This window comes from Chionomys nivalis, chromosome 4 (genome assembly GCF_950005125.1).
Source record: "Chionomys nivalis chromosome 4, mChiNiv1.1, whole genome shotgun sequence".
NCBI lineage: Eukaryota > Metazoa > Chordata > Mammalia > Rodentia > Cricetidae > Chionomys > Chionomys nivalis.
This window is the reverse complement of record NC_080089.1, coordinates 62,278,184-62,291,354: the sequence shown is the minus strand read 5'-3', so window position 1 is coordinate 62,291,354 and position 13,171 is coordinate 62,278,184.

Sequence of the window (13,171 nt, the reverse complement as noted above, 5' to 3'; positions counted from 1 at the left end):
GTGTGGCAGCCAAGCTCTGAAGCCAGAGGCCCCACCTGAGGTGGTCACGTAGCCCTGCAGACAGGCTGTCACTGCCCTAACAAAGGGTCAGGATGTTGTTGCTCCTTTTTTTGTAATTTGGAGGATGCCTTATAGAGATGCTGATTCAAGCCTATGTGACAGTTAGCATACACAGCAGACAGGTAGATGTGGACGTGACAAAACGCCATCCACCTGGTTACCTAGGAGACAGATCTGGTGTATTTTCCTGCTCAGTTTATGTGTTGGTATAAAAGCTGTTTGGGGAATAAATGAGAGGAATTCTTCAGGATGTGAACTCTGGACTTCATGAGGGACCACTGAGAATCTCCCTCCCAGTTAAGCCATGTGAGTTTTGTCTTTATTTCTGGCTCCTCCGCACCAGTCAAGAGAGAGAGTTTATGTTGGGGTCTGGTCTAGAGAAATAATTTATGGTCTGGGCTAGAACCGGGCCCTGACAGCCTGGTCTCCAAAGCAAGTTCCAGGACAGCTAGAGCAGTTACACAGGGAAACCTTGTTTCAAAAAACAAAATAAAATGAAACAAAAATAAAAGAAAGAAAATAGGAGGGGTCTGGGTATGTGGCTCAATTGATGGAGCGCTTGCCTAACTTGCACCCCCCCCCACACCCCACACAAGTGCATTCTGGCATGTTCAACTTTGTGAAAAGACCATTAGCAGAAACAAGTGTGGTGGTACATACCTGTAATGCCAGCACCCGGGAGGATGAAGCTGGAGGATCTCTGAACATCACAGTGAGATCCTTGCTCAGATTTAAAAAAGGGGGGGAGAGTTGGAATCTGGCTCTGTTGGTAGAGAGCTTATCTAGCATGCATGAAGCCCTCTGTTCAATCCCAGCCCTGGGTGTGATGGTGCATACCTGTAATCCCAGCACTCCAGAGGAGGAGGCAGGAGGGTCAGAAGTTTAGAGTCAGCTGGGTGGTGGTGGCACATGCCTTTATTCACAGCACTCTGGGGGCAGAGGCAAGCTGGATCTCTGAGTTTGAGGCCTGCCTGGTCTACAGAGTGAGTTCTTGGACAGCTAGAGTTATGCAGAGAAACCCTGGCTTAGAACTCCCCTCTCCCCACCAAAAGTTGAAGAAGTTCAGGGTCATCTTCGACACATAGTGAGTCTGGGGTCATAATGGAATACATACCTGAGCCACTTTCTCAAATAGAAAAAAAAAGGCAGATTAAATAAATCAAACATCAAAAAACAAAGTCAAGCCCCCAAAGCTTCCAAACCCCCAAAGCAAAGGAAATGACAATCTTCCTTAGCTCTGCTTTCCAGGGTTAAGAGTTCGATATTATGGCCACATAGCTTTTTGGTACAGTTTTGGCATGTTATTATGATGGCCAGTCAAGATCCTATGAAGCCAGGTTGCTTTGAACAATTCCTGGCATAAAGAAGCAGCCTCCTCCCTGACTTCTTCTGCGCATGTTCCTCCTGCACCCTTCTGGCGGCACTCACTGGTTAAGGCAGCTTCATGTCCAAGATCAGATGATGTTCTCACCCTTGAAGAACAAAATGGTTGTGGGAGAAAGTTGGGTACACCTCATTTTTTGTTAAGATATGTTGTTTTTGTTAAGATATGTTTATTATTATTATCGTTATCATTATTATTGTTGTATATATGTGTATGCATACATGATGATGTGTGGGCCGTGTCACGGCACCAGGTCAGAGCACAACAGTCAAATCTCTCTTTCATCCTTCCATGGGTCCCAGGGATCAAACCCAGGGTGCCAAGCTTAAGATGCGATGAGCACCATTACCGGCTGAGCCATCTTGCTGGCCCCTACTTAAGATATTTTAATTGATATATAATAAGTGTGCTTATTTAGGATCACAACTTTTTACTGCATAATGAGTGAATCTAACTGGCAGTAGAAACGTTTGGGATCTACAAAAATTCACCTTGTAGACTTGGGTGCCAATCTGTTAGTTTGTTCCCAGTTGCTCAGCCAAAAATAATCACACAGAAACCACATTATTTGCAATACTGTTTGGCCAATAGCTTAAACATATTTTTAGCTTGCTCTTATATCCTAAACTAACCCATCTCCATTAATCTGTGCATCACCACGAGGTCGTGGCCTACTGGCAAAGTTTCAGTGGGCTCCAGCGGAAGCGCCTGTCCCAAGTGGCAGCTGCATGGCTTCTCTCTGACTCCACCTACTTTCTCCCAGCATTTAGTTTAATTTTTCTGCCTAGCTCTACTCTGCCCTATCACAGGCCAAAGTGGTTTCTTTATTCATTAACCAATAAAATCAACACACATACAGAAGGACTTCCTTCACCAACCTGCCTCTCCCACTTTAACAGAGGACAGTTCTGTCTTTATTTGTTTGTTGGCTTCCATATTCTTATTTTCATTTGTGCATGGAGCTGTGCGGTCTGTAGGTGTGGAGTATGTACCTGTTAGTGTAAATGTGTGCATGTGTAGAGTCCAGAGAAGACACTTCAGTGTCGTCCCCAATTGCTTTCCACGTCTTTCTTTTTTCCTTTCTTTTCTTTTCTTTTTTTTCTTTTTTTCTTTTTGAGACAGGGTTTCTCTGTGGCTTTGGAGCCTGTCCTGGAACTAGCTCTTGTAGACCAGGCTGGTCTCGAACTCACAGAGATCCGCCTGCCTCTGCCTCCCGAGTGCTGGGATTAAAGGCGTGTGCCACCATCGCCAGGCTCTTTTCTTTTCTTTCTTCTTTCCATTATTTCCTTTCTTTCTTTCTTTCTTTCTTTCTTTCTTTCTTTCTTTCTTTCTTTCTTTCTTTCTTTCTTCTCTTTCCCTTCCTTCCTTCCACTTTCCCTCTCTCCTCCCCTTCTTCTTTCCTTTCCTTCTTATTTTGAGGCAAGTTCTCTTTCTCTATAACCCAGGCTGACTCAGAACCCTCTATGTAGATCAGTTGGCTTTGAATTTACAGAGATCCACCTGCCTCTGCCTCCTGAGCGCTGGGATTTAAAGGTGTGCACCACCACTACCCAGCTTCACTTCCAGCTTTTTATGTGAGTTCTGGGGAATCTGAACTCAGGTCCTCATTCTTGCATGACAGCTACTGACTGAACCATCCCCCAGCCCCATTAAACATATTTTTGATCCATGTGGTGAAAGACCTGCATAAATTTAGACCCCTTTAGAAGACAGAGTAGAACCAAAAAATCTATCAGGGAGAGAAGAACCAAAAATCTAGGTTAGTCGGTTCAGTGGCTCTGTTCCAGGAACTAGCTGACCATAAAGTTAGATTATAATCTTGAGAATAATCTTGAGAAACAGGGAGTTACCCCCTTATGATTATCACTAGTATTTTTGGAATTTTCCAGTGACGGCCTCCCTACCCTCTTTGGGTTATGGTTTCTTCCCTTAAATACCCCTTCTCCCAGCTACGCGGGGTCGAACTCCTCCCCTGCGTGGGATATGAGTCTCGGCCCCAGTGCACTGGTCCCTGTCCTGTCAATAAGCCTCATGTGATTGCAGCAAGAACGGTCTCTCGTGAGTTTCTGGGGGATCATGTTATCCTGAGATTTGAGTGAGTCTCCCAGCTCCGGGGGTCTTTCAGTGGGAGTCTATTCTTTCATACTTGTTTGAATTGTTTAGCATCAGTCACGATCTGATCTATTGGGCAGTAGAACACAAATATGTAAATGCAGTAGGGTTAGAACTGTTCCACATTCATAGATAAAAGACTGGAAAAGACACCTAAGTGTATTTGACATATTCCTTTTTAAAAAAAAATTATTTATTTATTATGTATACAGTATTCTGGTGCCAGCAGACCAGAAGAGGGCACCAGACCTCATTACAGATGGTTGGGAGCTACCATGTGGTTGCTGGGAATTGAACTCAGGACCTCTGGAAGAGCAGGCAGTGCTCTTAACCACTGAGCCATCTCACCAGCCCTATTTGACATATTCTTATTGTATTTCTGCCGAATCAAAACGCTATGGGATAATACTACTATGTATAGTCTCATGACTGTCTTACAACATAAAGTGCACCCAACTTAAAAAGTCTTGAGAGTCAGGGATGGAAAGATGTCTCAGCAGTTAAGAATCCTTAATATAAGAATCCAGGCTGTGAGCCGGGCGGTGGTGGCGCACGCCTTTAATCCCAGCCCTCGGGAGGCAGAGACAGGTGGATCTCTGTGAGTTCGAGACCAGCCTGGTCTACAAGAGCTAGTTCCAGGACAGGAACCAAAAAAGCTACGGAGAAACTCTGTCTCGAAAATCCAAAAAGAAAGAATCCAGGCTGTGGTGGCACACATCTTTAATCCCAGCACTCGGGAGGCAGAAGCAGGTAGACCTCTGTGAGTTCAAGGAAATCCTGGTCTACAGAGTTCCAGGACAGACTCCAAAGCTACAGAGAAAGAATCCTGCTTGCTTTGGCAGAGGACTTCATGGCTGCTCACAGCCATTCTGAACTGGAATCATCCTGGAATCTCTCAGGAAATTCAACACCCTCTTCCTTCTGGCCTCCAAGGACATTGCATGCATGTGGCTCACAGACATATTAGGAAACACTTATACACATAAAACAAAAATTAAAATCAATAAATTTTAATACTTTAAAAGTCCACACCTGGGGCTGGTGAGACAAGCCAGTAAATAAAGCACTTGCTACACAGCCTTAAGAATCTGAGATTGGTCCCTGGCAACCCCATGGCAGAACTAACCAGAGATTCTGCCTGAAAACAAGGTGAAAAATGAGAATCAAGTCCCCCAAATCTTCTGACCTCCACACATGTGCGAGCACATGCATGTGAATAACACACACACTGAATAAACAATTTCTTTAAAAAGTCTCTTACAGTGTTCAAAACAAGTTACATACCTCTGACATATAATGACCCAGAGTAGACAATCTTTTTCTAAGGGGAAGAAACAGCATATTCGAGGAGTGATGAGACCAGAGTGAGACCAAAAGCCAGCCAGGTAGACACCCAATCCTGCTGCTCCATCCCCTGGCCCCTGGAGGCTTTGTCTCATAGGCAGAATCTAGAGTTTGGAAAGTGGATGTGTATGGCATGAGAGCAGATAAAAGACTATTGGGAGGAAGGAGGCAGGAAGCCAGCATGAGGGGGTGACGGACAGTAAAGTTTAACGATCGGGGCGAATATGAACAAAGAAAATGTCATAGTGAGCTGGGCAGCGGTGGCACACACTTTTAATCCCAGCATTCGGTGGATCTCTGTGAGTTTGAGGCTAGCCTGGTCTACAGAGCATGTTCCAGAAGAGCTAAGGCTATACTGAAAAACCTTGTCTTGAAAAACAAACAAACAAAAAACAAAAAAAGAAAATACAATGAAACCCATTATTTTATATGTGTTGTAGAATATTATTATTATTATTATTATTATTTTTTTTTGGTTTTTTCGAGACAGGGTTTCTCTGTGGTTTTGGAGCCTGTCCTGGAACTAGCTCTTGTAGACCAGGTTGGTCTCGAACTCACAGAGATCCGCCTGCCTCTGCCTCCCAAGTGCTGGGATTAAAGGCGTGCGCCACCACCGCCCGGCTGTAGAATATTATTTTAAGATGTGTTACATGTGTTTATGCTGTGGGACATTTGTTTTAATGAAGCAAAGATGTTTTGCATTTTTTAAAAAATTTATTTAACTTTATGTTATGCGTATTGGTACAAAGGTGTCGGACCCCCTGGAGCTGGAGTTACAGACAGTTGTGAGCTGCCATGTGGGTGCTGGGAATTGAACCTGAGTCCTCTGGAAGAGCGGCCAGAGCTCTTAACCCCTAAGCTGTCTTTCCAGTCCCGTTTTGCATTCTTTTATGTTGCATTTTTTAATTCTGTGAAGCCATGTCACTTTACCTGTCCAGAACACCTGATTGGTTTAGTAAAGAGCTGAACAAGCAATAGCAAGGCAGGAAAAGGATAGGCAGGGCTAACAGGCAAAGAGAATAAATAGAAGAGAGATCAAGGAATAAAAAAAGAAGGGGGCCAGCCACCCAGTCGTCACGGAGTAAGAGGGAAAGTAAGATTACAGAAGTAAGAGAAGGGAAACGCCAGAGGCAAAAGGTAGACGGGATAGTTTAAGAAAAGCTGGCTAGAAACAAGCCAAGCTAAGGCTGGGCATTTGTAAGAAAGAATAAGACTCTGTGTGCCATTTATTCAGGAGCTAGGCGGCAGCCCCCCAAAAGAGTAAAGAGTAAAAAATCCAACGACCACACATATGCTGGCCTCCTCTCTTTGGGTCATCCGCACCTCCCTGTTTAGCTGGTACCTCCTGCACCTGAAGCTGGGAGTAGAAGTGGGTAGAAGTGCCGGGGGTGGGGGTGGGGACGCTGTTGCTAGTCTGTCTCCCCAGATTTAGCCTCCTCATCCACCTTGGTGGTGCTCCTCCTGACACTGTTTTTTTTTTTTTTTTTTTTTAACTGTTTAATTTTTAACTCCAGGGTAGGGTGTGCATTATATCCTCTGAAGCTGGAGTTATGGGCAGCTGTGAACTGCACCCTGTGCGGTTCCGGGGAACAGAACTCGGGTCCTCTGAAAACAAAGTGTGCTCTCTTATCCACTTTTTGAGAGTCCCCTGTACCCTACCTCACTGTGTAACTGAAAATGACCTCCCCCTCCTCCTTCCATCCCTGAGTCCAGGTAGGCAACATCACTCGGGGTTTTATGAATTGCTGAAGATCAGTAATAAGGAAGACAAGTGCTCTGCCAACCGAGCTGCATCCCCAAACTGTCTCCTGGGACTTCCAGAGGCCACTGTGCTACCTGGAGTCCCTGTGAGGAGATCCTGTAAGCTCAGCCCTCCTGTCTGGCAGGACCCCTGGGCTTGAAAGCACTTCTGTTAAAAAGATTTTCCGAGACCCAGAGGAGGCTGTGGGACCAGTCACAGGGGCTATTCCATAACAAGGTGTGTTGTGGGAAACAGTAGGGAAGATTATCAAAGAGATAGTGACCGAATGATTGAGGGAGGGCCTCCGTCTCAGAACAATCAACATCTGGCTTACCTGGAGCAATCTAGTGATGCCTCTATCGACCCCATGTAACCCCAGGGCTCCCTCTGGCTCCTGCCTCAACTTACGGTGTCTGTGTTAAGAATCTTCTTTCTGCTTAACAGTGGGGCCCAGAATCCCTTTTTTTCTCTCCTTTTAACATGTGTGTATGTGTGTGTGTGTCCCTGAAAAGGGACTGGATCCCCTGAGGCTGGGGTGGTGAGCTGGGTTCTGGGAATTGAACTCCAGTTCCTCTGGAAGAGCAGTAAGAGCTCCTCAGCTCCTCCTTCTTCCTCTCATAAATGAAGATGTTGTGGGTTTTTTTGTTTGTTTGTTTGTTTGCTTTTTTCTGTTTACAGTGCTTGGCCAAAGCAGCCTGCATTGACACTCCCACTGCTAAATCGGGACTCCAGGAGAAAGCTAAGGAACAGACCACTTTGATGTGCGCGTTCCGAGAAAGGGCCATCTCCACACTTCCTTCCTTCCTATTGCTATGGAGGTCTCTGGTGACTCTCTTTACCCTCCTGTCTAATACTCCAGCCCCCTTTCCTTTTGTTTTAGACATTTCTCATTAACAAATGTTCTCCTTATTGCAATAGCCTTAGCAAATCTTTTTTATTTATTTATTTATTTTGCCTTAGCAAATCTTAAACCTGGGACGTTTATTCTTCATAGTTTCTGGAAGTCGTAGTAAACGTTAATTGAATGAGGAATTTACCCGGAGTCCCAGGTTCCAATTCTGACTCACTCATGTCCCCTTTCTATCAAGTTCTGGGCTGAGGAGGATGAGACGGGGAGGTGGGGCTCAGAGAACAGCTGTATCTTTCTCAATCTGCCACCAGAGGGCGATGGCTCCGCGCAGGAGGCCTCTCTATGCTCCCGCGGGTAGTGGATGCTTGCGAGGCTGCTCGCCCGGGGTGCGACGCCCTAGAGACGTTGTGCTCTGAACATGGCCAGCTACACTTTCCAGAGGCCCTTGAGTGGGTGGGAACAGCCCTTCAAGGCCAACCTCCTGCCTCTGCTGCTAGCTCTCCCCTCCTCTGGCCTATCCTCTTTAGCCGATAGACTGAAAGATCAGCAGGAAATGGGGAGGAGGACCAGGACACAGGAGCCTCGGAGACCACTACTGTCCTTTAAGAGGACCAGCCGGCTGAAAGGTGGGATCAGGGAACATGAAGGAAAGATGTTAGCCTTAGACAGCAAAGGCAGGGAGCGGTGGGTAGGAAGAGGAACTGGGATTTTCTCTGCCGAACTTCCAGCCCTTGGTTTTCCACTGGGGGGGAAACCCAGCCAGAGCAAGAGAAAGGGGCCCCTCAGGACAATCAGTCCCATACCAAGTTCAGTCTCTTAAAGAACTCCAGCTGGAAGCTCACTGGCTTGGGAGGAGTATGGCACTTGCTTGAAAGTACCTCTGTCCCCAGAAAGTACCTCTGTCCCCAGACACACTTTAAAACGTTAAGCAGAGAGCTCTGCCTGAGAGCCAACTCTAGCAAGTGGATTAACCTTGGAGGCAAAGTTTTTATTTTCTGTGTGCAGTTCAAAGTCCTCCTCAGTAGCATCTGTAGTACCAGGAAGCCATTCACTGCAGCTGGAAAAAGCGATACAAAAACACAAAATGGAAATAACAAAACAGGAAACAAAATATCTAAAAACCACACAATAATAAAAACCCCAAAACCAGTAACTTAAAGTCAAACAGCAAAGCCAGGCAAAGTGCCCCATGCCTACAATCCCAGTACTCTGGATGCGGAGACAGGTGGATCTCTGAGTTTGAGGCTATCCTAATCTACAGAGCGAGTTCCAGGACAATCAGGGCTACACAAAGAAACAAAACAAAAGAGACAGCAAATGAACAAAAATCTCCCCAAACCCAAAAGAAACCATGAAGTCACCTTTTTCAAAAGAATTGGGAATCAGAGCCTGGAGAGATGGCTCTGTAGTTAAGAAGAGCAATGACTGCCTTTAATCCCAGCACTTGGAAAGCAGATGCAGGTGGATCTCAGTGACTTCTGGAGTTCTAGGACAGTCAGAGCTGCTAAACAAAGAAACCCTGTCCGGGAAAACAAAACAAAACAAAATAAACTTGCTGCTCTTCTAGAGATCTCTGGTTCAATTCCCAGCACCCACAAGGCAGCTCACAACTGTCTGTAATTCAGCTCCAAGTGATCGGACACCCTCACACAGTCATACATGCAGGCAAAGCACGTGCACATAGAATAAAAATTAACAAATCTCTTCAAATTGTTTTAAAAAGAATTGGAAACTACAGAAGAGAGTCAGGAAAATATTCCTACCCTCCTCCCCAGCCCACAGACATAGGTACTGTTCTTTCTCTACAAAACAAGGATAATGGTGTGAACAGGACAGGAATGTCCCGAGGACTTTGGGAACGTATGTAACAGCAATAGCAGACATTCCAAAAGTGTGAGCTATCTTTATATGGAAAGAAATCAGTCCCAAATTTTACAGATCGGTTATGTGCTGTTTCCACTTATGCAACTATCCAGTCAACTATACTTCCAAAATGATATTTTTACTGATTGCACGATATTTCATTCCATTTTAGTACAATTTATTTAAGTTAGCCCCTGCTGCGGCGCCTTTAGATTGTTTCCAGTTTTTGCTGTTAAAATAACAGTAAGATTAACATCTTTAAACATCTACCCTTGTCAGCATTTCTGATTATTTCCTTAGGCAGATTTTTTTTAGAGGTAGGATTACTGAGACAAAGGGCACAAATATTTTTCAGGTTTTCGAGTCAGGTTACAGAATTGCTTCCCAGAGAGATCTTGCCAATTCCCCCTCCCACCTGCAGTGTGAGAGAGTGTGCACTGAACACAAAAGAGGGGTATGGGGGGGGGGTCTGAGGATGCCGCTGGAGGAGGCCTTTGGAGAGTGAGGACCTGGGAGCGGAACAAAGGAGACTACATGGATTTAGGAGTGTGGTGAGGCTTTGTTTGTTAGGGTAGGTTTTAAAAATTATTTATTATTTATTTGTGTGTGTGTGTGTGTGTGCGTGCGCGCGCACCTGGCTGTCTTCTGCATGCAGAAGCTGTGGAGGCCAGAGAAGGTTGCCTGATGCCCTGGAACTGGAGTTACAGGCAATTGTAAGACTTTGTGTGGGTGCTGGGAACTAGCTCAGATTCTCCACAAGAGCAATACATGTTCTTGACCAGCAAATCATTTCTCTAGGCCCAAGATATAAGAAAGAAAGGCAAAAACTAGCTTTCCTTCTTTTCTTTTTCATGTGGTGTGTGTGTGTGTGTGTGTGTATGTGTGTGTGTGTGTGTGTGTGTGTGTGTGTTAAACGGGGTCTCACTGTTTGGTCAGAAGCGTCACCTCAGCTTCCTAACACCCCTTTATACAAAATGTCCGGATTGTTTAGCTGGGGGCTCCACCCCAGCTCCTGGCATAAGCTCCCTTCCCTGGAAGTTGCCTCAATCCAAACTCCACCTCTGAGAAAGCCTGCCAAAGGGTGACCCCCTCCCCAGGGAAGGTCGAGAAAGCACACCAAAAGGTAACCCCTCCCACAGGCTATTTAAACTGCCCCCCAGAGAATGAACATGTGGTCTCCGGGTTTCACACGGTCTCCCCTTATCTCTCTTTCCCTCTCCATGTTTTCTGCCGGGCCATCCAGGAGCACTCCATTAAACATGGGCGTCTTTTAATTTGGTTTGATTGGGATTATTTGCATCAGCGGAGAAGTTTGGCGTCTTAAGAAAATACTTTACACTCACCATACTGCTCTGGCTAGTGGCCTGGAACCCGCAGAGATCCACCTGCTTCTGCTTCCTAAGTGCTGGAATCAAATGAATGCATCCGCCACCCATGGTAGGAGTGTGATGGTTTTAACTGTTGTCTTGACACAGGTTAGGATCATCTAGGAAGAGTCTAATGAGGGATGGTCTAGATCAGCTTGGCCTATGGGCATGTATGTAAGGGATTGTTTTTGATTGCCTTCGTTATGTGAGGAGACTCAACCTGCAAGTGAGAGCCACCACTCCCTGGTTTAGGGTCCTGGGATTAGGAATAAAGATAGCTAGCTGGGCACTAAGCGTCATTGGCTCTCTCTCCACGCTGATGGGGATGTGATGTGAATACATGCTTTATGTTTCTGCTTCGACTCCCCACTGGGCTGCACCCTGAGCTGGTGAGCTAACACAAGGCCACTCCCACTAGGTTTTTTCAGGGTATTTATCACAATGGCAGGATTGAAACTAGAGCCCAGCGAGCTAGCTTTGTGCTTAAGAAGGGAGACCCCCCCAAACCTGGCATGGTAGCACACTCTTTTAATCTCAGCACTTGGGAGGTAGAGGCAGGCGGATCTCAGTGAGTTTGACGTCAGCCTGGTCTACAAAGTGAGTTCCAGAACAGCCAGGGCTGTTACACAGAGATACCCTGTATTGGGGGGTGGGAAGAAGGGAGACCCCATATTCTGAGAATGCCGGAAAGAGGTATGGTTAGGTGTGGGTTTAAACTCAGTGTAAGTAAGTAGGTGGTTGGTACTCAAGAGGCTGGTCCCTGGCGGCGTGTGTGTGTGTGTGTGTGTGTGTGTGTGTGTGTGTGTCTCCCTGGGGATCTACTCTGGAAAGTGCAGCTCATCCATTTGGAGGGACATAGGCGAGAGTTTGTTGCAGTCCGCTCGGTCCAATGAACTTCAGACTTAGAGATTTCATTCCCATGGTGGAAGGTGAGCTTTCCCTTTAGTGCATAAGCACTTAAGTCACATGAATGTCAACCAACTCTTTCAAAACACATGGTAAACAGAACAGTGGGGATGGGACAATTCATTGTGGTGACACGGCTTGTGTGTCACTTCTGCAGTCAGACCCCACCTTCAGGGAACCACTAGCTTATATCGGTGGTTCTGGAAAACTACTCTCAACTGCCAGCTCCCTTGGTTAAGCCAATGTAACTCAGTTCTGAAATTAACCAGGCAAGGCAATGTTCACAAAGACAACACTCATTCACCTTGAAAGACACAAAAATCATAAATAAGGTATCAGCTGTGTTTTTAAAAACACAATCACCGTTCAGGTTTACCCCGGGAGCTCCATGCTGCCTCAGCGTTGGAAGGTCGTATGATCGTCTCAAATGACAAAGTCAGCAGCTGATAAAGTTCACCTGCTTATGATTTAAAAGTATCTTGATGGCGAGGTGGTGGTGGCGCATGCCTTTAATCCCAGCACTCAAGAGGCAGAGACAAGTGGATCTCTGTGAGTTTGAGGTCAGCCTGGTCTACAGTGTGAATTCTGGGTCAGGCACCAAAGCTACAGAGAAATCCTGTCTCAAAAAAACAAACAACATAAAAATCAAAAACTGAAAACAAAACCAAAAGCATCTTGGAGAACTAGGAGAAGTGTCCTGATCTGGGAAAGGTCACACAGCAAAGCCTTGAGGCAAACGTGACACAAACACAAAAAAATGTAGATTCTCTCTGAAAGCTAAAACAAAGTGAATCCAGCTCCTGCCGCCAGTTAGCATACAGTCATGGGAGCTTTAGACAGAGGTGTGAGGCAAGAAAAGACTGATGGGCTAGAGGAGGACTCGACCCATCATGATGGGAAGATAACCTTTTAAAGATTTATCTCATGTGTATGAATATTTGGCCTGCATGTATGTCTGCATACATGGTGTGTGCCTGATACCAGCAGAAGTCAGAAGAGGACAGCTGATCTCCTAGGAAAAGAGTTAGCAATGGTTGTGAGCCCCCCCATGGGTGTTGAGATTAGAATCCAGGTCCTCTATAAGAGCAACAAGTGTTCTTAACTGCTGAGCTGTCTCACCATCCCAAGAAAACGTTAAAAACTTATTTATGTATGTGTCTTTGCATATGTGCATGTATGGAGGTCAGAGGACAACTTGTGGGAGATCAGACAATAGGAATTTCCAAAACTGAGAAAAGAGTAAACAAATAAAAAATAACAAAAATAAGTTCCCCAAACCAAATTAACAATGAACTCGACTATTGGAGAACCATGGGGGCCACAAATACTGAAACATGTATGACAGCAATAACGGAGGAAGGAAGAAGGGAAAGAAAATGGAACAAGGAACTGAGGGCCTGCAAGAGAGCTCAGTGGGGAGAGTGCTTGCCTTGTAAACCTGGTGACCTGAGTTTGATGTTCAGAACTGATGCGAAAGTATAAGGAAAGAATGCTGGTTTGTGTTGGCAAGCACATGTGTGCACTCATACACACATCATATGTGC